Genomic DNA, 27,160 nt, shown 5'->3' with positions numbered 1-27,160 from the left:
TTAGCAGCTCGAGTTAAACCGACGGGTCAACCCGGACTTGAACTCGAGGTCAAACCCGAGCGGCAGTGTCCGCACTGCTCTTTTAGCCCCCGTTAAGATCGCAGCTCTTGTTATTGCAGAGTTATCCTGGACGAGCCTGGCCCACGCGGAGCATCCGCGCTGCAAAGCGCTACCCATGCCAGATCTGTGTTGCTGTACCCACAACAGTGTGATGCTAGCCCAGGAGCTGGGATGGGTTTACGGGGGGTATCCCTAAGCCCCTCATTTTCGCGGTTTATTTGGTTTGAAATAGCCTGGGAGTTTTTCAGTGTTTATTTCTAAATGTAAATAACGGGTGAGACTTGGTGAAAAATTAAAAAGGAAGGGCAGGAGGTGGGGATGCTTGGTCCTGACAGGGTTTTGGCTGGCTGGGGAAGCAGACAGGGCTCTGAGCCATGGGGCTGCGCTGAAGGTACCAGCAGAAGACTGCGTGCATCTTCTCCTGACTCCAGCCACTTCCCGAGCAAAAAATTCCCTGGTTCCCAAAAAGCCAAAATTTGGGTGAAAATCGGTAGAACCCAAATTGTGGCTTTTTCAAAACTATGGGAGTTTTAGGGGGAAAATCAGCAAATGCTGATAACAAAGGGCTTTGAGCATAACCAAACCCATCTTGGGTTGGCACAACTGATCTTCCCCATTCCCGGTAGGGCCCCGAGTCAGCAAGGCGTTTAAGCACATGCCTGACATTAAGCACCCGAGTACCCCCAATGGGATTTCCGTGGGATCATGTGATTAAAGACCGGCTCTTCCTTAAGTGCCCTGCTGAACTCTAGGTAGGTAGGTAGCTGATTGCAATGCACTCTAGTCTGGAAGGGTTCCCTGTCTCCTAGCCCCTTCGGCTGGGTTTGGGGAGGGAAATGTCCGATGCCGAGAAATCAGCTGACCATTGTTTTACAGGAGCCGGGTGGACATCTGGATGGGTGGTCCCTGATTTTGGCAACGTCTACCACGTCTCAGGTGAGTGGGCCCGGTACTCTGTGGTCGGGCTCTGTATCGCAGCATGCTCTCCCTCTGGCAGATGGCTGTGGTGCGTGCACCTCCTGGTGACACCTCGACCACGGAAAGAGTGCTGCCCTGCCCTGTGTTAGGAAACACTCGGGATAATCCTGAGCCCTGTCCTGGCACCTCTGATCTGTGGATCGTAAGGTGTTGTACTTGCTGAATTAAACTGCTCAGCTGCTCTGGTTAGTGGGGAGCTAGGCTTGTCCCCACTAAGCAGATGGGGAAATTGAGCACGTGCAGGCCCCACAGCTTGGAGCCTCCTTGGGGCTCAACAGGCCTTAATGTTAACCAGAGAGATTAAAAACACCCCTTATAAAAAGAGCTAGTGTCCTCCAGCAATCTCCCTTCCCCCCTAGGGTGACCAGATACCGAGTGTGAAAAATCAGGACAGAGGGTGGGGGGGGGGGTAATAGGAGCTGTCAAGGTCCCTCCCCAACGCTGAACTCTAGGGTACAGATGTGGGGACCTGCATGAAAGACCCCCTTGGCTTATTCTTACCAGCTTAGGTTAAAAACTTCCCCAAGGTACAAACTTTGCCTTGTCCTTGAATCCTACGCTGCCACCACCAGGCGTGTTAAATAAAGAACAGGGAAAGAGCCCACTTGGAGACGTCTTCCCCTCAAAATATCCCCCCAAGCCCTACACCCCCTTTCCTGGGGAAGGCTTGATAAAAATCCTCACCAATCTGTACAGGTGAGCACAGACCCAAACCCTTGGATCTTAAGAACAATGACAAATCAATCAGGTTCTTAAAAGGAAATATCAGGACTGTGCCTATAAAATCGGGACATCTGGTCACCCTACTCCCCCCAGATACAGCAGTACTGCTATGGCAAAAGGGAATGTTCTGGGCCATCACTGTCGTACTTAACAGAGACCAGCCGGTCATCTCTTAGCACTTCAACTCTTCTTCGGCCACAGTGGGAGGATGGGTCTTGTGCTTAATGCACTGGGCTGGGACTCATGGGTTCAATTGTGGCTCTCCCTGTGTGACTTCGGGCAAGTCGCTGCGTCGCTCTGTGCCTCGGTTTCCCCATCTGTGAAACGGGGATGATGGTACTTTCCAGGGGGGTTGTGGGGATGAATCCATTGCTGTTTTTAGTGGAGATTCTATGGGCTGGGGGCTGCATCAATATCTAGATAGAATCAAATCCTATCCCACCATTCTCAGCCACAGACAGCCAGACAGACACCATATGGGAAGGGAAAGGAAGCAGAAGAGCCTCATCCCTAGTAAGCATGTTAACAAACCAACCCTCTGCCTGCTCTGTCTCCCAGTGCATCTCAAGCCTGAGTCCCCGATGGAGACTGTGTGGTGTCATAAGCATTGTGTTCGCAACACGGCTCCTAGGCTTCAGGCATGCAGCTGGATCTGTACCGCTGGACCCATGCGCCCACACAGAGCCCCTTGGGTGCAAGGCTCTGGCCCCTGACTGAGCCCCCAACTCCCCCACCGCAGGGCAGGGACTGTCTTAATGAATCTGTCTGTCAAGCTGTCTCCCCCACACGGCCATCAGCCTAAGCGATAGATACAGGTGATGGCAGGAATAGACTGTCCAGCTAGCTCCTCAGACTCACTGGTGTCCATTCTGCAGTTAATAATAATAATAATAATTAATTAATACCTAGCTCTTATCATCATCAGATCTCAAAGTGCTTTACAAAGGAGAATCAGGATCATTATCCCCATTTGACAGATGGGGAAACTGAGGCCCAGAGGGGGCAGCATGATTTGCCCAAGGTCGCCCATCAGGCCAGTGGCAGAACTGGGAATAGAAGCCAGGTCTCCTGAGTCCCACTCCCGTGCTCTAGCCATTAGCCCACGCTGCCTCCCCATTAGAGAGAGGCAATTACCGTATATTACAATTACTGGGAAGTCCTTTTGTTCATTTAAAACACTTCCCAGGAATGGGCACGTGTCCAGCGCTGTTCAGTACCCTGGCCTAGGCTCCTGGGTGAGACTGAAGCTCCAGGGGGTGTTGCCAAGGCTCTAGGCCACACGCCCAGTGTCTCTTGTTAAGAGGAAAAATACAATCAGTGCAGAGAATGGGAAGGAACGGGGGGCGGGGGCGGAAGAGACAGAAAAGCAGCCCCGTAAGCCGCTGGAGCCGTCTAGGAGACTGGAGGGTGGTTCTGTTGTTTACACAATCCGAGGGACAGCTGGGACCTGTTTGCTGGCTCCTTGTTCCAAAACAGCCCCGGTCACGGCCAGCCAGAAAAGGGGCTTTATCTCGCCCTTAGCCCAGACTGCAGCAAACCAGCTCAGCTGATGTGGCTGCGGGAACGGCCTTTCCCAGAAGCCTCCCCTCCTGCATGCATTCCCCTTTCACCATCCCAGCCTATCCCCTGGGACCGAGTGCGCCGCGTCTAGGCACTTCGCTCCCACTCAGCGTGGCTAAGGGCCAGGGGAGGTGGCCAGGGCGTCTCTAGGAGCAGCAGAAGGCATAATTTCCGGCTCAGGCAGATGTACACTTAGAATCATAGAATCATCGAAGATTCGATGATTCCAATCATCAGGGTTGGAAGGGACCTCAGGAGGTCATCTCGTCCAACCCCCTGCTCAAAGCAGGGCCAATCCTGAATTTTTGCCTCAGATCCCAAATGGCCCCCTCAAGGATTGAACTCACAACCCTGGGTTTAGTAGGCCAATGCTCAAACCACTGAGCTATCCCTCCCCCCCAAACCTGCTAGCTGTGGTCGAGGTAGCACCCTAAAAGTAGCAAAGTAGCCACAGCGGCATGGACAGTGGCCCAGGCGAGCTGCCTCACGTACCTAGGATCCTGGCCAGGATGGCACTTGGGCAGCTAGCCCGTGCTGCCGCGATGACCCGGCTGTTTTCAGTACACAAGCCTGATCGAAGCTGGTGTGTACAGAGACTCTAAGCCTGGAAATTACACCTCCAGCCGCAGTGTAGACGTACTCTAAGCCAGCTGGGGGATGAATTGGCCCCCAGTGCAAGTTTGAGCAGCCCTGTGGCTGCTGTGACTTTCATCAGCTAGAACTGTCTCCCATCAACCAGAAATCAGCGAGGGCGTCATGCTCTACCCCCATTCTCTCCCTGCTCCCAACCAGCCCTGTGCCAGAATCGGGGGGTGGAGCCAGGAGGGGCTGCCAGTCCAGGGTTTCCCCTCACCCAGGGAATCCTCAGCTCCTCCTTGAGGGGCAACTTTTGGGTCACTTTGTACCACTCTGGCTCTGGATCGCTCATTAAATTAACATTGTAGCTCGCAGGAGTAAAACTTCCCCCTTGTCCGTTCTCTCTGATGAGGGCATCACTTGGCCAGTGTCCGAACAGTGAAACTGGCATAACCCGGCCTCTGGAGAGTGCAAGGAGGAAATCACCACCGAGCAGATTCATGGCGAGAGGTTCAGGGATGGGAGGGAGCGGCAGTGCCACGGAGAGTGAAGTGGCTTGGCCTAATTTCCTCTCCGTTAGGCCAGGCTGTTCGGTGGCTGCTTTCGCTGTGGGGTCACAGTGCATTTTCCGAGGGGGGCGCATGGAGCGGTCTGGGTCTCGTCGCGCTGCTCGTCTAGCTCAGGACACAGGGAGCAGCCGGGTGCACAAATCTGCATCTCTGGGTGCTCTCGGTGACGGAGGCCGGACTCCTCTGGGTGCGAAATGGGGCAGAAGGGGAATTCTGACCTGGGTTAACATCCATTACAGGGAGCTGGCCCCAGTGCCCTTGGTGTGCCCATGTGGCTTGAATTGGGCATGTCTGAGCTCATCCCACGTCTGTACGGTGAATCCACACTAGAGACTAGGCCTCGGCCCTCTGTCTCAATGGCATAGACTTGGGCTAATCTGGCTCCTGTTCTGGTGGCCTGCAGGGGTTATCGACCTGCCGTTCGCTGAAATCCAGGAGCCCTTTGAAGCCTGGTACAACCTGACGGGAGAGAAGAGCCGGATCCAGTACTACCATGGTAGGCGTGCTGGGCACCTGGGCTCTCTCTGCTCCTCACCAGGTGGCAGGGCCAGTTCCCACCATTGGGGCCAAACTCGGAGGTGATGTATTGAATGCTGTAAATGAGCCCCAGGAAAACCCCACCCCCCAGCCTGACATGCCCCACATCCCACTCCACGAATGAGGGTAGCCTGATTCGACTTGCTGCGACTTGGGGCCTGATCCAGAGCCCAGCGGGAGCCTGTCCATTTACCTCACTGCGCTTTGGGTCAGGGGCTCCTCTGAGCAGTGGGGGAAGGAATGAGCTAGCCGAGAGGGGCCCTACATTCCCACAGCTGTTCGGTGTTCCCTTGGCTCCTCTTTCTCCTGGCCCCCTTGGGGTGTGAGCGGGAGTCCCCCCGCCATGCAGAGGGCCGAGTGCAAGGGGGGGGTGCATGTTCCACCTCTGCAAATGGGCGTGAGCTGGAGGGGGTGCAATGCACCCTAGGTGGTAGAGGGTGTAAGTTGCTCCAGGTGGGTCAGTCGCAGGGGTGCCAGAAGCGGGGGGGGGGAAGGGGGAGCACGGGGCCATGCCCCCCCTTTTTACTGGCCATAAGGGCGAGCAACAAGGGGGAGGGGGCAAAAAGGAATGAGTGGGGTGCAGGGTCGGGGGGGGAGGAAGAGGCGGTGCAGGAACAGGGCCTCGGGGGGCATGGGCAGTGTGGGGGGGGGTCTTGGAGGGCAGCAGGGGACAGGGCCATAGTTCAGGCACCTATGGCCCCCCCACCCACACTCTTTTAGAGCACTTCCGCTGCTCCTGGTCTGTCGTCTCCCTGGCAGGGGAACACCCAGCTCCCCATGGTCTGGTGCTCAGCCCTCGCTAGGCCCTCGCTTTCCCTCTGCTGCTCAGCCTGGCATGGCTGGGCACAGAGGGGATAACGGGGCAGCCAGGCCCATCGTGGCTATGGACTGGCTGCAGGGAGTTCAGCATCACACCAGCTCCCAGGGCTGCTTCCCCATCTCCCCGGGGATCTGCCCCAGGTGGGTGTGAAAAGCTACGGACAGTCATCCGATGACGTGAGCTGTAGCTCACGAAAGCTCATGCTCAAATAAATTGGTTAGTCTCTAAGGTGCCACAAGTACTCCTTTTCTTTTTACTTCTCAGCTTGAGAGTTAGACCCTTGGTACCGCTCCCACTTCTCAGCCTGCCCAGGGAGAGGCTGAGACCCCGGCAGTTTCTCCCCTTCCCTTGCTGGGCCCATGAAATGTCTTGCCCTTCCCGCATCTCTTCCCTGCCTCCTAGGGCAAGTGGTCACCTTCCAATACGGGGCAGAGGCGCTGTTTGGTGCCCTCTACAAGATCACCCCAGAGACCACCGAGCTGGAGCTGAACGTCCGGAAGTGCTTCCGGATCAGCGGCAGCCCCAGGAAGCGCGTCTATCCACAGAGCGTCCTCCCCAGGCTGGACGGCTTCAAGGTGAGGCCTGGCAAAAGGCAGGAGGAAACGCCAGTCGGTCGGGCCTTTGGTTCACAGCGAATGGATTCCTTTGGCCTGGGTGGCTTGCTGGTTTAGCTGGGCAGCCCCCACCCCACCAAGGCTTCTTGTAGGAAATGGCATCTCCCCAAAGCTTGTTAGACCCGGCTAAGTCTGAACCAGGAGCCCAGCCACCCCTCATACGCGCTCCTCTCCTGGGTCCATTTCCTGGGGGCTCAGAAGAAGCTGAATGCAGGGGACAAGCCTGAGTCTAGTCCCTCCAGCGCTCCCAGTATCCTTTGCCACGGTCCTGCCTGGGGGGGAAGGTGCGGAGGGGCTGACGCCTGGCATTCCCCTAGTGCACCTGGGTGGAAAGCAGCTTCCCAGTTGCTGCTGCTGCTCCTTTAAGGAATGCATGGCCCCGAATCGGGGGGGGGGGGAGACTGAACCCCATTCCCTCCCCCAGGCACCGCAGCTGCTGGTGAAATAACATTCCACCCAGGCGAGCCACTCTCTGGAGGGTCGGTTCCGCCTGGCCGGGAAGCCGAGGGCACAGCTGGCAGTGCCCATGGAACGCCCATCCCACAAGCGGGCGGGGCTGGCAGCTCCTCCGTGGGAGCCAGGACTAGCACTGCTGCAGGACGGGCTGGAGGTGCATTGGCAGAGCCGTGCACCATGCCCGGTTGCAGCCAGCGTTCTGTGCGTCAGGCGCCCACCGCTGAAGGCCCTGAAGCCTTTCCAAGAGCAGAAAGCCAGAGTTTTCAGGAATAAATACGGGGACATTTAAGAAACAAGTTTTCAGGGGTGGGGGGGAAATAGACAACAGGGTACAGCTTGGGGAGCGGGGAGCCTTTTCCAGTGATTGCGGCAATCGTCATAACATTGTCCAAGGATTGTGGCTTTATACAACTAAGTATCTGGACACATACTGCAAGAGGTGCTGCTGTTTGGAAGCACACCGTTTTTTCAATGGCCACTCCAGGAAACTGAGGCAGGCCCTGAAATCATCCTGCACATTCAGTTTTCATTTTTGAAATATGAACAAATGTGCGCTTTGGTTTTGCCACCCTTCCTTCTGCGCTCTCTTTGGAGCTGGGCGGCTGGAGAGCGGCGGCTGCTGTACCCACCCTCCCCCTCCAGCTCCCCCTCTCCCCAGCAGAGTCCTCTAGTTGAGAACTTGAAATATGGGAACCCTAGCAAAGGGCCTAAAGGCGATCGCAGTATTTTTTGTGATCTCGCGACCCCCCCCGCCCCGACAATAGCCTTGTGACCCCCTTTTGGGTCAGGACCCCCGGTTTGAGAAACACTGCCTTAAGACAACACGGTACTGACTGCATGTCCCCTCCCTAGCCCATGCGGGAGGAGTTCTACAAAGGGCAGCTCTGCACCGTGCTGCAGAACGTGTCCTACTGGGGCCGGAAGAAGAACGTCTACACCTTGTGGGTGGCCAGCTCCGCCGACGGCCCCGTGCCCGTCCTCTACGAGATGCTGGGCTTCAACAGCCTGCTGGGCTCCCACTACGACAAGTGCAAGATAGACTACAGCGGCTTCACCCACAGCTACCCAGCCGGGGTCTTGGACCTCCCAAGCAGTGAGTGGCAGTTCCCCCTCCTCCCTCCATGCTGTGGAAATTCCTCAGCCAGAGCTTCCGAGCCTGAGCAGGGAGGTATGTGCCCCGAGTCCTGTGGGGACCCAGTGCCAGGATCTCTGAGCCAGGACGCTGCCAGAAGTAGCCCCAAAACATGGCCAGGAGCTGCAGTGGGAACGTGAGCCCGCTGGCTTCACTCCTGCAGACCAGGGAAAGCCATCACAGTGTAGTGAGTCAATCAGGAGTGGCCAAGGCTCCACGTGATCCTTGGCTGCTGCTAAATCTCCATGGGTTTGCATTGATCAGAGACGTGGAAACATACGGCTGGTTAATCCTTTCACGGCATGTGCCCCAGCTAATGCTGGTACCAGCAGATCCAGGCCCCCTGAGGAACCATTCAGTCCAACATTCCCACGCACCCACCTTCCCCATGCAGCTATGCCCTGCCAACTGGGTGGGAGGAGGGCAGGCCCCTGGTCTGGGGCTGTGTGCATTTACCCCAGAGATCAGATGAGTCCCACTAGAATGACGGCGTCACTCTGGATTTGTGCCAGTTTGGCCCTGTGTTAAGTGTGTGTTGGGGCAAGAGCGGATGGAGGTTTCCTGTTAAACAGACCCTGAAATGTGGCCCAGCCAGCTCTCAGATAAAGGCAGGGAGATCTGGATTCACACCAATGAGCAGCAATCTTCATGCTGGCACGTCCAGGGGCCCTGGTCCAGAGGGGAGCCTGTGGCTTGTTGACCCCCTGCAGACACATTGTCTGAACCGCTTTTCACTGACCGATGGGCTAAAGCTGGCATGCTGAGGTTCTCTGGTGGATTTCGCTCTGGGCAAGGAACAAAGGGTTTGTTTCAGGCTGACGTGCAGTGCTCCATGCGTTCTTGGCAGCTGGGTTGTGGGATCTGAGATATTGCAAGTAGGGGGTGGTACAGATACCGGGGGATTGCCGGTGGGTGTCTGTGAGCAATGGCTTTCTGGCGCGTGCCGTAACCTCCCCACTAACCTCCGGCTCGGTCCTAGACATGGAGTGCGAGTTTCCTCCGGGAGACGGAGTGGAGCATCATATCCTCGCCAACCCCATGGGGGATTTCGTGGGCAGGCAGGCGGATCGAGGCCATCAGCTGTTCCATCACTACTGACGGGAGTACAGGAAGGAATACGGCAGCGAGAAGGAGCTCGAGCGCAGGGCACAGACCTTCATTCACAACATGAGGTGCGGGAGCTCGGATATTGGGGCGAGGTAGCCGGGCTCCTGGGAGGGGGCAGGGAACGGTGGGGGGCAGGGAATGTGTCATCCCAGATTAGCCTTGTTCCTCTGACCCATCCTGGACGTGCCGAAGAGTCAGGCCAGCCCAGAGCAACACAGGATTAATTTGATCCTGGCCCCTTCCCATAATGTCAGTGTCAGGCCGATGCCAGCGCAGGAAACCTCTTCTTGCTCCTTGCCCCGGATGGGTTAGGACCCGGCTCTCCAGAACTCCACCCCTCTGCCCTGCGTCGCTTCTTCTGAGAACTCACAGAGAACCGAGAAGGCCAGAGACAGCTGTGCCCCCCACCCTGCCCCGTGCTCCCCACTCCTAACTAGAATGAAGGCTCCTCGCCATTCACCCTTCTGGCAGTGTAAATGCAAATCACACCCTGAGTATCTAGCCATCCATCAGCTGCTGGCTTCATAGCGAGAGGGGAGGAGATGCATGTCTTGGAGCACAGAGCAGTCACCTCCCGACTGTCACTTGACCTAGCACCAAACTGCGGTTATTTAAGCACTCGTGAGGGGCTGCTGCAGGGATGTGCCCGGGGTACACCAGGGCTGCCCACCAGCCAGAGCTGCCCAGCTCCCCCTCTCTTCATGGCATCCATCCCCTCCCAGGTACATCCACTCCAAGAATCGAGCCCACCTGCCGTACAAGCTGGCACTGAACCACCTGGCCGACCGCACCCCGGAGGAGTTGGCCGTGTTGCGGGGGAGGCTGCAGGACCAAACTCCCAACAATGGGCAGCCGTTCCCACTGGCACAGTACGCTGGCATCATCCTGCCCGAGAACCTGGACTGGAGGCTGTACGGTGAGGAAGGCCACCTGTGTCAGCATTGACCACACATCCCCAGGGCTGCTTCACACCCAGACTGGCTGCAAAGTCCTTGTTCTCCCGCAGTCCCCTGACAAGTGGGAAGCACCCTCTGCCTCCAGGCGATGCTGAAATGCAGCCCTTAGGCCTGCTAGAGCCTTGGGCGGCTCCCTGCTTTATACCCATGTGACAGAGTCAGGACTCACCACCGCAGCGCCTCCCGCTGGCACATCTGGGAATTAGTTCTGTCCTCTGTGGGGCACCCTCTGCCAGTGGTGTCCCATCTGTCATCTGCTCCACCATTGGTATCTGGACCCGCAGTGCTCCCTGCTCGGCAACTTCCGCTTCTGGTCACTGCCCTCCAACAGTGCCCCTTAGTCCATCCGGGGGGGGGGGGGGAAAGAGAGAGGGGGTTCCTGGTTAACTGCAACTTGGAGTCTAGCCCCTCATGTCTGGGGCACGTTGCAGTCTGACACTGCCACCAGGTGCGATGCAAGAGGAAAGGGGGGCTGGGACCCAGGCCCACCCACTACTCTGGGTCCCGGCCCAGGAACCCTCTAGTGGCAGCCTCCCTGCCCTCCTTCTTGTCTCTTGCTCATCTATCCTCCCTGGGCCAATTCCTCTCTGGCCCCTCACACCCTCTAGGCCCCTCAGCTTGACAGGTATTGGGCTGGAGCTCTCAGCTCCCCCAAGCCTGCCCACCACTGCGCTGTCCAGGGTGCTGGTCTCCTTCCCTCAGGAGAGAGACCTTCTCCCTTGAAGGTCTAAGAGAGACTACCCTGCTTTTCCGCTGCGCAGCCTTTATATATGGCTGAGCCTGGCCCTGATTGGCTGCCTCCTGCTCAGCCCTGATTGGCTCTCCCACAGGCCCTCCCTGATTGGCTGCCAGTCCGCGCAGCCACTCTGGCCTGCCCTAGCCATGTCTCACCCCACCACAACCCACCTTTCAGCTGCCATCCTGTTAGATGGGGCCTGGATGGAGCTTGGGAGAGGGTGACTGTCCCCTTTAAAGGGCTAAGGGTCAGTTGGCCCCTAATCCATGGCATGTCCCTCTAGGCTTCCTGGGACTCCTTGGGCGGATGAAGGCCTAGGGAAGGGCCGAGGTGGGTGCTGGAGGAGAGGAAGATGGTCCCAGGGGAATCGTCTGTCTCTTTAAGGACCCAGGACCCGGAGCCTTGGAGGGAAGCAGGGGCATGGGCAGGGCTCCCCTCTTGCAGCCAACCCGGATGAGCCCTGGGAAGGAAGGCAGGATATCTGCTGCTTCCTCTGTCTCACAGCGGGAGAGACACCAGCTTGGGGAAGCAGGGCTGCCTGCCTGCTGACCTCTCCCTGGCCAGGGAGGAAGAGGGCTAGGCGAAGAGAGGTCCAGCTAGGCGAAGCTGCTGTAGGCTACAGCTGGCCTGAACCAGCACAGCCCCTGAGAGGAGGGCTGGGGAGAGGAAGGGTGGGGCTCCCGAGGGTAGTATATCAGAGCCCATGAAAGGGGGAGCCAGGGCTTAGCTCTCGGCTCTGGGAGTCAGTTAATGCAGAGAACCCAGAGGGAACTGAGGGCAGGGTGCCTGCAGGGCCATCCCAGCTGGGGGTTGCTCTGGAGATGGCGACCCTGGTGTAGGGCTCCTCCTGGAACAAGTTGTTCTACCATAACTCGACAGAGGGGGGCAGCGACGAGCATCACTCCCAGTTCCCAACACTCAGGAATAGTAGGGCGAATTCCCAGGTCAGAGCGGGGGGGAGAAGAAACAGGGTGTGGGGCCCTTTCAGTCCTTTTAGTCTGACGGCTTCAGACTAACCAGCGCTGGCTGAGCTGGGGAGAGACGGCCTGAATTCAGAGAGGAATCCCCTGCGGCAGGTTACTTTAATTCAAACCCTCCTGCTAGCTGTCTTTCCTGCTGTCCCTGCCAGCCGCTTGGCATGTAGGTTACCCAGCGTAGGCTGTTGGATGCCACAGCTGCTGGGTGAGTGTCTGGCCGGCAGGGTGTAGGTTGTCCAGGGGTGTGGCTGCCCACCAGCTGGGGGTGTAGACATAACCCGCGCTGGCAAGCTAAAGCTAGCAATGTAGTGGCAGACGCTGCTAGCCACCCCGGTCCGAGCCCATCTGAGACCCTAGGTACGTACTTGGGTGGCTGGCACCTCCTGCCACTTGTCCTACCAGGCCGGCACTGCTGGTTTTAGCAGGTTAGCTGGATCAAAGCTAGCGCGGGTGTGTCTCCTGGAGTTGGAAATGACCCCTCCAGCTCCAGTGTCAATGTACCCCGAGTCGTCACTCCCGCATTGAGGGGGCCGGAAGGTGTAACTGGCACCATCTTAGACTCCTCTCTGACTCTGACTTTGGCCTCCCACTGGAATAACCACGAATCCAGCAGTACGAGGGATAGCTTGGTACCAGGAGTGTGATGGAAACTGGGCTCCTCCTTCCTGCTCATGACCCACCGAGTCATGTGCGTGGGCCTCTGCTCTCCGGCAAGGTGGCCCAAAAGTTTGCCGCTCGCTCTTCATGCTGCATTTCTTCAGGGTAGCGAGGCCCCTGGGGTGGGGGAGGAGGGCAATGAGTGGCAATTGCTAGGGGAAAGGGGAAGAGAAGAATGGCCCTCTCGTGGTACAGAGGCCACGTGGCATGGTAACTCCAGGCGTTCAGGAGCCGGGGAGATCTGAGAGCTGAAATGTGGAAGATCTGAGTTCTCTACCGCAAGTGGCTCATTTCTTATTCTCTCCCCCAGGCGCGGTGACCCCAGTGAAGGACCAGGCTCTGTGTGGCTCCTGCTGGAGCTTTGCTGCTACAGGAGGATTAGAAGGTGCCCTGATCCTCAAGGTAACAGCCCCGCTGCCTCGTCACACCCTCAGCTTGTACGGGCAGGGATCACACCACAGGGTGGAGCAGCCAAGACACCCCCCGTTGTGGGTCTTTCAACGCTCATATGTATTGTGGTAACACCGAGATGCCGCAGCTGAGATCACGGCCCGTTGTGCTGGGAGCTGTACGCACACATAGTAAGAGACAGCCCCTGCCCGGAACAGCTGACACACTGCAGAGACAAGCCAGAGGGTAGGAGAAGGGCAGTATCGCTATCCCCACGAAACTGGTGGGGAAGTGAAGTACAGAGAGAAGAAGTGACTTCCAGGGCCACACAACGAGCCAGGCGTCAAACCCAGACTCACTGTGGGCCCGGCCAGTGCCTTAAGCACAAGCCGCGGCCTCCTTCCCCTTTGCCGAAAGCCTCCAGAGCAGATTAGTTTCCGTTACTGATGGGGGAGTCCCTGCTCCACGGCTGTAACTCCGCCTGGAGTCCTGCCCCAGGAGCTCCCCAGCGTGAGCAGCTCTGGCTGGCCGCACCGGCATCACTGACGGGATGATGCTCACCCGAGACACAGCTCCCGCGGGCCATGTATCCCAGCCCAGGGATGGAGGGAGAGCGGTCCCCAGAGCATGGAAGGGGAGCGCCGCCCCCATCGGGGGGATGTAGTATCTCCCTGGACGTGGTCTTGGTGAGCCTGTGTGTGATGTGTCAGCCTCGACGTAAAGGGGACGGTGAAGTTCAGGTTTGAGTTCTCTGTGCCCGACCCTGCCCTCCCGCTCTCCTCCCCAGACCGGAGGCCTGACCCCCCTTTCTCAGCAAGCCCTGATGGACTGCTCCTGGGGCTTCGGGAACTACGCCTGCGACGGCGGCCTCCCTTGGCAGGCCTTTAAATGGGTCAGGAAGCACGGCGGCATCCCGAGCGCCAAGTCCTACGGGCCGTACAGGGGCCAGGTGAGTCGGGCTGCTCTTCTAGGCACCTGCTAGGGCAGCCGCAGAGAGCATTTATTCTACCTCTCGAGCAGCGTGCCCTTGGGCCGAGTGGGGATGTGACGCGGAGAGCCCCGGAGAAATGCCCCCGGCTGCCAGACGCTGAACTGTGGGCTCCCTTGGCAAAGGGCTGGGGCTGCTGACGGGAGAGCTTGGTGCAGGGCCCAGCAAAGATGGAAGTGGCCTGGGATGGGATCCTGGGAGCAGCTGATTCCCCCTCCCCCCACTCCCACCCCACAGCATGTCTATTGTGCAGATGGTGAGTCTCAGGCATGGTCCTGGGCTGGCTCCTCCCTGGCTGCCAGACAAAGGATATTGTGAGCCTCTGTTCACCAGCCTCCAGTGCTCTGACGGGGCTAGAGAAGTCGAAATCCATCCCTCCACTCACCGTGCAGGGCCCTGGCATGAGATGAACCTCCAGCATGCCCTAGATGTTAGCGGGGTCAGGCAGAGGTTCATACCTGTGGGCGGATACCAGTGCCCAGAGCCCAGGCTAGGCACTGGGATAGCGGGCAATGAAGCCAATCAGCATCTAGCTAGAATGTGCTCCTGGTGGCTGAATTTCCTGGTGCTCGTTGTGGATCCTGCACCACTGAAGCCAAAGGGAGATTTATCCTTGATTTCAATCAGGGCAGGATGTGGTCCAGAACTAGCGGCCTGAATTCTGAAGTTATCTGTGGAGTGGATGGGCCACCTAGCGCTCGGGCTGCAGGAGGAGAGGGGTGCTGCAGGGCTAGTCTTGCTAACGTTCCAGGGAGCCCAGTCCGTTGTGATACAACTTACTAGCTACGTTCTCCTACCTCCGATCCAGACAGATGGGAGTGGGGGGAGCCTTTATTTCTTCCTTGACATTATAACCAGTTTTAGACAATGTGCAGGGGCTTTGATTTTACATGGAAGGTGTAATGGGCAGTGGTATAAAACCCTTGGAGGAACTGATAGATAAACAGTTGCTTCTGAAGATCCTGAAGTCTCCCCTCGCTGCAGAATTCTCGTCCCTGTTACAGAAATCTCAGATCCAAGCAAACCTACCTGCTCCACTCACCTCTGAGTCCCGCGAGTGTTTCTTCTCCACGGCTCCCATTTAGTGCTGTAACCCTCGGTACAGCCCCTCTGCAGCGCCTGGCTCCCGAGGGCTTTTCGTTAAATGACGAGAGGGGACTTGTAAGGCTCCGGAAGACTAGAACCCAGGTCTGCAGAGTGCCAGGGGACAGGTGTGGCTCTCAGCAGCCTGGCAGAGTTGCAATAAATAAGCCCTGGGAGAACAAGCACCGCAGCACCCGCCATCACTTCTGATTGGTCCACGTGCGCTATTTAAGCATGGAGGGCGTTCCAGGAAGCTGTCTGTGCAGCTTGGCAGCATGTGGCTTATTGCCACCACAAGCCCTGCTCTGGTCGCTGATTTGGACCTTGGCTCTGTTCTTTGGCTCTGATTCCTGGCTTGGCTCCTGATCCTTAACTCCGCCTGCAATCCCTGCCTACACTCGTGACTCTGGTTCTGACCTTCGCCTTGACTCCTGCTTTCTGCCTCTGGCTCTGACCCCTGGCTTGAGCCCTGACTCCCACCAAGCCTTCTTCCTGGTCCGATCTGCTAGGCCTGACCACCCATGTCCCAGCTATGCCAGGGCTTAACAGATGCACCGAACTCTTCTCCTTGCCTTGTGGGGTGTCCCATTAATGAGCCAGCCCAGCTGCCAGAACTGCTGCTGGTTCTCCCTGGGCTGAGCAGGCAGGAGAGTGTCTGGCTGGCTGGGTTTGAGCTGGCGGCATATCACGGATCAGCTGGCATCCTCTGGCTCTTATCCAGGCTTGGCCACAGTGAGGGGGTAGATGGAGGTTGCTCTGTGAACATTCTGGCTGTACAGGGACACTCAAACCATACTGCTGTTAAACTCCCGTGTCCCACCTGCCTCCCAGAATGGATACTGCCACTACAACTCGTCTGAGCTCCTCGCCAACATCACGGGCTACGTCAACGTCCCGGTTGGCGACGTCACCGCCCTGAGAGCTGCCATCTTCAAGAATGGCCCTGTGGCCGTCAGCATTGATGCCTCCGCCAAGTCGTTCATATTTTACTCCAACGGTGTCTACTATGAACCCCGGTGTGGTGAGTCCAGCCCTGCCAGGCGTGCGGCACTCCCGGTGGGACGAGTTTGCGTGGCTAGGAGGAGAGGCTGTGGCATGGTAACCCTTTGCCAGAGGCTGCTGGATCCCAGATTGCTCAGGAGACAGGGTGGCTGTGCACCCCCATGGGGCAGGAGAGTCCCAGGCTGTTCTGTTCCATCCAGGGTTTTCTCTGCCGGCTCCAGCACCATGGGCCGGGTGGACCTTTAGTGCATCACACTGCTCTCTGCTACTCGGGCACCCCCTCCCTCTCCCAGTGCCCCTTGGGGGCCACACATGGCTGCCAGCCTGGGGGTGCTGGTGCCTATTGCAACTGTACAGAGCCACCTCTGTGCATGGCAGGACATTCCCCCGGATGAAGAGCACCCAAACAGCACAGAGCCAGGCTGGCCCCCCGATCACTACCAGGCACTCCAAAGGCGTGGTGAAGGGAGGCAGCAGAGACCCTGGAAATCCAAGGGCTGGGCGTCCCATTCTGGGGTGCAATCCAGCCCCGTGAGGGCTTGCGTCACTACCTGCCCTGCAACCTTGGGCGCCTCACAATGCTTTGCTGTGGTAGCTCCCAGCCATGGCTGCTCACAAACAGCAGGCAGGTCACACCCTGAGTGTCTGTGTACGGCTGCAGCGCTGGTCCAGCTACTCTGAGCCCAGCAGCCTGTGAGCAACACTCCAGCCATGCTCTGGCTTCCACCAGCCTCGGTTACTACTCACAGGGTGACCCCAGCACACTCCCAGTCCCAGGGTTTTCCCCAAAACGTGTGTTCTGTGTGGCCCAGCCCTTTCCTGGACTGTTCAGCTATTACTGGTCCCCCAAGGGGTCAGTATTCAACAATTTGCTACGTTAACTGGAGTTACCAAATAGTTTGGTTTAAACACAGCCCTGGATTAGTTTCGTTTAAAAATAAAATACATTTATTTAACTACAAAGAGGGAGGTTTTGAGGGAAAGTCAGACATGGGTAAGAGAGAAATAAAGCTAAACCACTGTCTGGTAGCTGAAACGTCGCAAGTGAGGCTTGGTTCAAGGTAAAATCGTCACGGCAGGTTCCCAGCGACAATGCTGACCAAATTCTGAAGTCAGGATCTCCCCCAAAGCCAAAGGGCTGGTTCCTTTGTCATCTCAGATGTGCGTGAGAGAGGAAGAGATCCCTGGGGTGTTTTTGCCCCTCACTTTTGCAATCCACTCACCCTCTGGAGTGGATTCTTTTGAGGTTTCCCCCCAAAGCCACGTTTATTCACACAGTAAAGAAGGTGACCTGGGATCTGCAGGTGAAGGTGGCTCCTTCTCCCCTGTGCATGCTGAAATATAGACTTGCTATGTCTCCAGCCCCAGGACCCTGTTTACTACTTATATGTACATTGAGGTGAACCCACATTGCTTTGTTTAGCCTAGACCTGCTTAACAACTCTTGCCTAGGCAGGGCTGTGGGGGTTTGAACATGCGCTAACATTGTGCAGGGGGAATTCATAACCTTACATAGAATGTCGCTGCGTATCTTTCACCAGGATGTTATTGACCAGCAAGTTGTTAGTTTTCAAATGAGACCTGACAAGGCATATTTTGTATAAAGATGATCACAACAGTGTGTCGGGGGGAACGGGGGGAATACAGCAGTGCTTTCGGTCACGGTGGGCCCCTGCTTCCATGGCCTGGCACCCTAGGATTCCTGCCTCCCTTCTGCAAGCTTTGCCCCCAATCATGCCCCTCCCCAACCCCCCCATGACAGCACTTAGGAAGGTGTTGCATTCTCATGCTTGAAGAATCCCTGATAAGTGGAGCAATGCTCAGGGGTCTTCCAATGCAATGCGCCAGCCCCCTGCGCTAAGAGCTTGGTGTGACGAAGTGGGACTGTTCTTAATGGTTCCTCCGAATATTGTGGGGGTGCCTCAATTTCCCTTATGCAGTTCTTAAGTATCTAGGTGGTGGGGTAAGGGTGTATGATCACTGCAGAGCCCTAGAGGGCAGGTGTGTGCAGGGGTCTGGACACAGAGAATGGCCGACACCCTGTTTCCTGGCAACTGATGGCCTGGACCCTTCCCCCCTGCAAGGTGAGAGCTAAAGGGTTGGAGAACAAAGGAATCAGGTGACCTCCTGGCCTGGGAAAGGAACAAAGCCCAGAGGAGGAGGGGCTGGAGGGAGTTTCAGTTTGGAGGCTGGCTAGGACATGGAGTGAAGTGCAGACGTGGTTGTCTGGCTCACTGCCCTCCAAAATGGACCCAGCTGAGGGGTCCTGTTCTCTGCACCTGCAAGCTCTGTTTTAGACCATGTTCCTGTCGTCTAATAAACCTCTGTTTTACTGGCTGGCTGAGAGTCCCGTCTGACTGCGGAATTGGGGTGCAGGACCCTCTGGCTTCCCCAGGAGCCCCGCCTGAGCGGTCTCGCTGTGGGAAGCACACGGAGGGGCAGAGGATGCTGAATGCTCCGAGGTCAGACCCAGGAAGGTGGAAGCCGTGTGAGCTGTTTGCCCTGCGGACAGGCTGCTCACCGGAAGGCGACTGCCCCAGAGTCCTGACTGGCTTCATAGGGAGCAGTTCCAGAGCATCGCCCGGGCACTCCGTGACAACTGGTGGCAGGGGTGGGATCTACTGCACCCCGTGGATGGCGCTTCCTGCAGTAAGTGACTGGGGAGCAGTAAAACAAAGGGGGATTGATGGGGACTAGGCGTGCTGAAGATTCAGAGAGAGACGGTTTCAGGGGGCGGTTAACCCCTAGGATTGTGTGACCAGAGAAAAGGACTTTTGCAGTAACAGGGTCCCCCGGGGGACTGCAGCGAGCGGTCCCAGGGGCGGAGGAGTCTGCAGCTCGACCCTGGCAAAGAGGTGGTGACCTCGAGAAGGGCTGGCACACTAGGGGTTCTCCCTGGAAACCGTGGGGAGCTGCGAGCACACAGGCCTGTGAGTCCACAACAACTTGGGAAGAGTGGAGTGATGGTCTGTCACCGTCTTCTTAAGAAGGACATTGTAACCCTGTGCAAAAAGAGAGGGTTGAGCATTGGAAAGTTCACCAAAGCACAGTTAATCGTGCAGCTGGAGGAGGATGACCGCTCTAAGGGACAGATTCCTGACCCCAAATGGGGCTATAGCAGGATCTGGGAGCAGCTGGAGTAGTAGCCAGGCATCGCCAAGACTCCTGTCCCCGACCAGACGAGGGTCTTCACGATCGGGTTCCCCATCCGGGGATCGGAGATGGACGGGATTGGAGCTGAGTCCGAGAGAGCAAGAGGACTGTGAGAGACAGCGAGAGCCCGAGAAAGAGCTGCAGAAGCAGCAGCAGCATGAACTGGCGGTGGGGGAGCGGAGAGGCCTAGGGAACCTCCCCGGGGTGAGTGGGGATAGACCCCGGGGGGCCAGTTCCGCAGGGAACCTCGAGACTAAATTGCTGCCCCTGGTTAAGGAGGGGGGGGATGTGGATGCCCACCTCACTGCCTTTGAGCAGGCTGGAGATTTGAACCAGGGGGACCCTGCGGAAAAGCCCCGGTGTCTAGCTCCCTTGCTGGGTCCCAAGGCCATAGACTCTGTCGGCCAGATGGGTGGGGAGGTGGACAGGCTCCCACTCCTGACCCCAACCTATATGTCTGTGTGGAGTTTCCTGGGGCCAGGCCCCTCGGACCCCCAGTGGGAGCGGAAGGTGATGGTCAATGGGGAGACATTCCTGGGGTGGCGAGATCCTGGGACAGAGAGAACTGTTGTCAGGCCCTGGGTGGTGCAGCCTCAGAGGTTGAGGGGCTGTGTGAGCTGGGTGAGGGTCCCAGGGACGAAGCCCCTCGCCCTGCCTATGGCCCAGATCCCTGTGCAGACCCAGGAGGGGTGGGGCTGGCTGGTCTTTGGGGTGCTCCAGGACACCAGCTGCGAGACCCTGTTGTGGGGCAACTGTGTCTCTTTGGGACAGGATCCAGGCCCTGCTCCTGTAACGGCCAAGGGTTTGAATTTGAATCCAGGGAACCAATCGGTGGAGAGGGAAATGGTCAGTGAAAATGCAGATGACCTGGCTCGCAGCAGGGAGGAGCCGCTAGGCTCAGGCTACCTGCCTGCCTGTAAGCAGACCCCTGGGGCTGGGTGGGACAGAGAGATGCTCCCTACGCCCTTGCACTCCGGAGAGGGGGCTCACGCTGGCTCTGATGCAGTGAGGAAAGCAGCGAGCTCGCTGCCTACCCCCACTGGCACAGCAAGGGCAGCGCTGAGCACAGGGGGAGCTGAGACCCCAGCTGAGTGGGGGGAGACACAGGCAGGGGAGGGGATCTGTGGGGAGTGGCAAGGTGCTTGGTAAGGAAAGTTTGGATGAGCCTAGGCAGCCTTGTGATCTGATGGCTTTGTCCAGTCAGCAGGGTGGGAAGGCGAGGAGAGTGGAAGATGAGTGTCCCTGGACCTTACCTGTTAGCTGGGTGGAGAATTGGGACAGTGAAGGAAACGTGCCTGTGCCTGTCAGAGGTATTGACTTGCCTGTGGAGGGAGCTACCCTGATCTCCAAGCAGGTGTCTGTGACCAGCCTTGTGTGCTGGGACAAGGGGAATGAGATCCCAAGCTGTGTGTCTGGTAAAGGAGAAAGTGTGTCCGGCTCTTCTTGGTCTGTGGAGCAGACAGAAGGGGCCTTGCAGCCTGTGATGGTTGAGCGTTGTGCAGTTGTCTCAGAGCTGGTTCTGGATTCAGCTAAAGCCCAGGAAGGGAATGGTCCTAAGTTTGTGTCTGCTCAGGAGAATGGCCCTGTAACTAGGTCGCATCCAGTTAGTGTCTATGTAAAATCCCAGAGACCAGACAATTCTGGTGCTTGTATTTTGCCTGTTGCTCGTGTGTGGTTGGGAAAGGGTGTCGCAACTCTGTCTAATCAGGGTGAGATCCTAGCCAGGGCACAAGGAGAGCGTGAAGGTGATGTGATTGTGTTACCTATGGAGGGTGTGGAAACCTGTAGCAAGAAGGAAAAGATTCCTGAACTTGTGTGTGGCAAAGGGAAGGAGAAGGCTTCTGACCATTTATCTAGGAAGTCTGTCAGTTTGCCTGAAAGGGGATTGTGTAGGAATCCACCGGACGGGCCATAGGTAATTCTGGATGTAAGGGAGACCCAGAAAGAGTCTGTTGTTGCTCAGGAACGTGTTCCTCTAGAGCAAGCCCTAGGTAAAGAGGGTAAGAGCAGAATTTCTGGGAGGGGTGAATTGTTGCATAGAAAAGCCCTAGGGAAAGGAATCCTCATGGAGTCTTTGCAAGCAGTTTACTGCAACTGAAGGGTGTGAAAGTGATTTAATCAAGAAAGTTTCAGTTCCTAACAGCCAGAAATTTTCTGTTGTGAATGGATCCACTGACTGTCCTGTTGAAAGACCCAGTGTGGATAGCTTTGAGAAGGTCTCAGATGGAGTGAAAGCTGTTAAGAAACTTAAACAGTCCTATAACCAAGTGGCTGTGTTTGGCCAGCTTGTTGGGGAGAAGACCCAATCCAAGTTTGACCCCCTGGGGTTTTGGGGTGGCCAAAGGGCGGGCCGCAGAAACCTTCCCACATGCGGCCTGCGAGTGCTATCGACCACCCCCGACCTAAGGGAGGGCGTGAAACTGGAAGGGCCTGGTGTAACTCCTACCAAGGAATGGCAGAGACGCTGGGGCATCCATGGGAACGTTGGTGGCTTCGAACTTCCCCAGGTCACCGCCTAAAGTGACCCCGCTCAGTTCGATCTCGAAGGGGGGAGAGATGTGACGAAGTGGGACTGTTCTTAATGGTTCCTCCGAATATTGTGGGGGTGCCTCAATTTCCCTTATGCAGTTCTTAAGTATCTAGGTGGTGGGGTAAGGGTGTATGATCACTGCAGAGCCCTAGAGGGCAGGTGTGTGCAGGGGTCTGGACACAGAGAATGGCCGACACCCTGTTTCCTGGCAACTGATGGCCTGGACCCTTCCCCCCTGCAAGGTGAGAGCTAAAGGGTTGGAGAACAAAGGAATCAGGTGACCTCCTGGCCTGGGAAAGGAACAAAGCCCAGAGGAGGAGGGGCTGGAGGGAGTTTCAGTTTGGAGGCTGGCTAGGACATGGAGTGAAGTGCAGACGTGGTTGTCTGGCTCACTGCCCTCCAAAATGGACCCAGCTGAGGGGTCCTGTTCTCTGCACCTGCAAGCTCTGTTTTAGACCATGTTCCTGTCGTCTAATAAACCTCTGTTTTACTGGCTGGCTGAGAGTCCCGTCTGACTGCGGAGTTGGGGTGCAGGACCCTCTGGCTTCCCCAGGAGCCCCGCCTGAGCGGTCTCGCTGTGGGAAGCACACGGAGGGGCAGAGGATGCTGAATGCTCCGAGGTCAGACCCAGGAAGGTGGAAGCCGTGTGAGCTGTTTGCCCTGCGGACAGGCTGCTCACCGGAAGGCGACTGCCCCAGAGTCCTGACTGGCTTCATAGGGAGCAGTTCCAGAGCATCGCCCGGGCACTCCGTGACACTTGGCAAGAGCTTTGCATGGGCTCTGCCACCAGGTGGCAATCATAGTCCATCCTAGGTGCCCCAAATAACTTCCCTGGCAGAACTAGGCTAGCCGGGCGGTTGATACCGCCCCTCCCTCTTGGCACGGCCCCATGTAAAATAGACCTGACTGTACAACTCTCCAGGCTGCCTGCAGGGGGGCATTTGATTCACACTGTGGGGTGTGGAGGAAGCTACGTCTCGGGAGAGTCCCAACCCACGGCATCTGCAGAAACGATTCAGTGGGGCGCTCTGGGCTGTGGTAGGCAGGAGGTCAGACTAGATGGGCGTAATGGTCTCTACGGGCCTTAGTATCCATGGATCTGCCCCCATGGGGAGTCCTTGCTCCTGACCACTCCAGGGCTGCTGTGGCTGAGGCTGTTTCTCTACATGAGACTTGTCTTTTGGCCTCCTGGGAATGCAAGAGCCCGGATGCCAGGGAGGAGAGTAATCGCAGCAGGTTAATAGCAGCATGAGAAACCCCTTTGCTAATCTCCTTTCCTCTCGGCCGTAGGGAATGCCAGCAGCAGCTTGAACCACGCGGTGCTGGCCGTGGGCTACGGGGTCCTGCAAGGGGAGAGCTATTGGCTCATCAAAAACTCCTGGTCCACCTACTGGGGTAATGACGGCTACATCCTCATGTCCATGCGGGACAACAACTGCGGGGTGGCGATGGCTGCAACGTACCCCATCCTGGCCTGATCTCCAGCCGCTCCTGGGTCAGAGGGAAGCGAGCTGGCTTCGGGATGCTGGTCCTTAGCAGCCTGCCGGGCCTGCGCTTTATCTGTGCTTGGCTTGTGCTCTGGACGGGACCAAGCTATGCGCTTTAGCGCCCGATCCTGCATGGCCTAGGCGCTTGCTCGTTCATGCTGAGTGCCCTGAAATCCCCGGGAAGCCACATGGAAGCTCAGGGCAACAAGGGCCTCCTGAGGCTGCATCTGCAGGGTCAGCCCCTCTCGCTGGAGCGGATTTCAGCCCAGCCCAGGTAGGCAGACCTGAGCGGATTTTGATCTAGCTAGACGCAGTCTCCGCTAGCCTTGATCTAGCGAGATCAAAGCTGGCTTGAGTAACAAGGCCAGTGTAGCCACTTAGTGCCAGGGGCCAGTCTCCTGAGTACCGCCCCCCGCAGTCTTGACTCCAGCAGCTAGCCTGTGATGCCACCCACGCTGCTGCTGTTACTCAAGCTGGCTTTGATCTAGCTAGATCAAAGCCAGCTGGGCTCTGCCTACAGGTGTGGCACGCTCACCTCCTGATTGCAGCACCCACGTGCGAAGAGCCCTTTGTGGAACTTTGAGAAGCTTTAGGTGCGCAGCGTCCCCGGCACCGGAGAAGTCAGACCAGCTGCTGTGGGTGGGGGGAGCCCTAGCTCCGGCTGGGCACTGAAAGGAGGGGTTCTGTGTGTGGTGCTCCAGCCCCTCTTCCCCTCTCTCCCTGTAGCTAGCTCGCAGTCTGGTGAGTTACAGTAACTAGGGCAACTCCCAGGCCTGCAGCTGGCAAAGAGAAGTAGCTGATGCGACTGATTCTGGTCCTGTCAATAAACTCGCTGGTAAAGGCACAAAGTATTCTGGTCTTCGGGGTGTTGTCTGCTTGCTGGGCTCCGCCAATAATGGGGTGGGGTGGGGAACCCAGCTAGGCCACTGTGGTCACAAGGGAAAGCATAACTGACCCCTCTTGTAAGCCAGGCCACCTGGATTCCCCCAGTTGCAGGCTCCCTTCTGTGCTTTGGGACTCTGCTCCTGAGCCTCTGCTCTTGCGTAAAAGAGAGAAGATCATGCCAGCCCCCGCGGTTGTGAAGAAAACCATAGATACAAACAGAGTGTAATGGCTGTGTCATCTTCCTGAGTCTGCAGAGAGCCTGAAATGAGAGTTCTGTTGTGTGAGCACTGTCCTGTTTTTCCCTGTTAGTTGTTGACTCTGAACCCTAGTGATGTCCCTTTAAAGATCAGCATTGTTATTTATCTCCCTGCTGATCATCTGAGCCGAAGAGTCCAGTTAATGTGCCTTACCCCTTGATCCCAAACTGTCCCCCGACATCTCCCCGGGGGCCAGAAATCTCCAATTGCTCCGGACCCAGATGCCAAAACCTCTGGCTTCCTCCGTGATGAGCTAGGGAGGCTGCCCAGAGGGGTCATGCTCTTTGTGTCTTAGGGGAGGGTCAGCAGTGATGTGGGGCTGCTAGCCGCTGTGTCCTGTCAGCGTACAGGGTGCACATGTTGCTGCCAGGGGAGACAGTGTAGCCTCCAGAGATAGGAAGGCTCCCTCTTCCAGCGGTGCAGGGGCTGGATGTGGGGACCAGGGACTGGGAATCCCGGTGCAGTGGCCCTGAACTGTGTCATGCCATAGTGACTCGGAGAAGGGAATGACCAGCACCCACCCCTGCAGGGGGCTGCGTGGACCTTGACCGTCTCCCAGCCAAGCACTGACTCAGCCAGCTGCTGCTGAGCATGGAGGATTCAATGGGGCCAGCCCAGCATACCCCTGCCCTTTCTCTGGGACCTGGGAGTTCGGCTGCTTTCCACATCCTCAGCTATGCAGCCTCTGAACCTCTCATTTTCTTCTGCGCTGGGGCCCTGCAGCCACCCCCTTCGCCCATGGGGCCTGGCTAGCTGCCCTTGTGCAGGCCAGCAAATTCCGTGGTCTCTCTCTGCGCGATTTCCCCAGGCAGCCTGGCAGCCAGAGCTGCGAGCCTAGCCTAGAGAAGCGTCACTCCACACTTTGGGATCCCCCATCCTGCAGCAGCATCACGTCCTAGGTGAGGTCAGTTCTGGTTCTTCTAGGAATCCCGCACTGGACACAGCTCTCTCGGCTATCGGGATGCAGGGGGCTAGGGGATGATGTTTTAGATACACATGGAGGAGTGCACCTAGCTCGCAGTCCTTGGGGTGGCTAGCAGGAACGCAGGGCGCTCAGCCTGGCACCTACACAGCAAGGACCACAAACCCAAGGGTGCAACCCAGGAGCATTGCCCAGCTCATGAGTTTCCCCACAGAGGTGGCCCTGGCCAGGGGGAAGCCACTTCCAGAAGTCCTGCCTTCCTGCTCACATCCTGCATCATACCAGTGCTCCCACTCGGGCTCCCACGCCGGGCGTGTTGTGCCAGTCGCTGGCACGGCAATGGCAAAGACCCTGAGCCTGCTGTGCGTGTTACTTAGCGCCATGGTAGTCGCCATGGTAGTATCGGAGCTGCTGGGCTCGGGGCTTTATTACTGGAGACAGCACGCCGGCCTGGGCTGGTCTAACCCGGGCTTCTTGCTCTGATGGTCTCATGCGATCCTTGAAAGCCCCTGCCGCGGCTCCGGTAATGGGAACGCTGCAGCTGCCCCTTGCGACACCCCCCTCCACAGCAACGCAGAACCGGGCTGCAGCGTCCCTGCCGTAAGGCGAGCAACGCACCAGGCCAACGCCAGCCCGTGACTGTGTGGCGCTCACGCCATCGCCCACGGCTGCAGCCCCACCACGCTCATCGCTGCTCTGGGAGAACCTGTTTTTCCCGCCTCTTTGAGAGAGGAAGCCCCGGTCCTACGGTTCTGAGCCTCCCACGGTGCCAGAGCCTTGGTTCTTGCACGGATGCAGGAGCAGAAATTCTCTCCTTGCGCTGGCCCCAGGCTTGAGGAAGGCGTGTCCCCTGCCTGCTGGGGCCCGTACAATGGGCTGGGTGCAGCCATCTCCTCCTGACTGTGTCCTGGTCCTTATGCAAACGTCCCCTGCAGACTCGGGGCAGTGCTAGCTCTTAGCATGCCCGAGCAGCAACCTAGCGGCTAGGTCTTCACCGCAGCGCAAACTCAGGCAATCCACGCTCACGTGGACTCCTCCTGGGTCAGCCTAAGCCGGGGAGCGCGGCCACGCAGCGTGTGTGTGAGCCGCTGAGGAGTCGTGCTAACACGAGCTGTAGCTACACCCCCGGAGGGTGGGTTCTTGTGCATGGACAGGACTCGAGTTAGGGGCGCCACCCACGTGCACTGCAGGGAAGACAAGCCCTGAGAGTCCGGTCGGCTTCTCTGGGGCCGTTTGCAGGCCTAGCGAGGCCTGGAGGACCCACCATGCTGGATCAGTGTCTAGGCCCTCCTAGGCCAGGATTCGGTCTCTGGGAGGGGCCAGCCCCTCAGAGGAAGGTGTAAGAACCAAGTAGCAGCAGCTGTTGGAGAACCTGCCCCCCGCGGTAGGTCTCTCCCTGACCCCGATCACCTAGAAACTGGCTCCAGCCCTGAAACGCAAGGTTTGGCTCCCCTTCCGCTGTCTGTGTTGGGGCCACTGCATTGTCCCACATCTGTCCTCTGCAGGGTGCCTGTTCTCCTGCCTCTCCCAGCTGCCTGGCCGCGGTCGCCCGTGCTCCTAGGACACCCTCCCTCGAAGCCTTGGAGGGACGAAGCCAGTTTGCCAGGCCAAAGGCCACAGCTGGGTCTGCTCCCCCAGCCCAGGCTGGGGAGGCCTCGTTGGAGCTGCCCAGGGAAAGGGGCAGCTGCTCCCCACACGCATTGGGGCAACTTGGGTCTAAAGAGCCGCCCCTGCCTCCCGCTCCCTCCTCTCTCAGCAGGGGAGAGGCTCCGTTCAAACCCCAGCTGCCAGCCTAGGGCAGGGAAGCCCGCAGCAGGCTGGTGGGGCTGGGCCCTGTCTGAATGGGTGGCACTTGGAGACTTCCCACCCTGGCTTAGCAGCAGGTCCTCAGTGCTGGGACTCCCAGCCGTGAGCACCACCTGAGCCTGGCCAGGAGGAGCCTTACCGCCGACTGGCTGGGCAGAAGGTCTGAGCTCGCTCGCTGGCTGGCCCCAGGGAGGAAATG

At 57.7% G+C, this 27,160-nt stretch overlaps 1 pseudogene; it reads left to right on the top strand.

The window, feature by feature from the left end:
- LOC141974506 (uncharacterized) overlaps window positions 1-23,922 on the top strand; it is a 32,768-nt pseudogene extending 8,846 nt beyond the window's left edge.
- Window positions 23,923-27,160: the final 3,238 nt, after the last annotated feature.

The sequence above is a fragment of the Natator depressus genome, chromosome 19 (genome assembly GCF_965152275.1).
Source record: "Natator depressus isolate rNatDep1 chromosome 19, rNatDep2.hap1, whole genome shotgun sequence".
NCBI lineage: Eukaryota > Metazoa > Chordata > Testudines > Cheloniidae > Natator > Natator depressus.
This window is presented reverse-complemented; position numbering and strand designations above follow the sequence as displayed.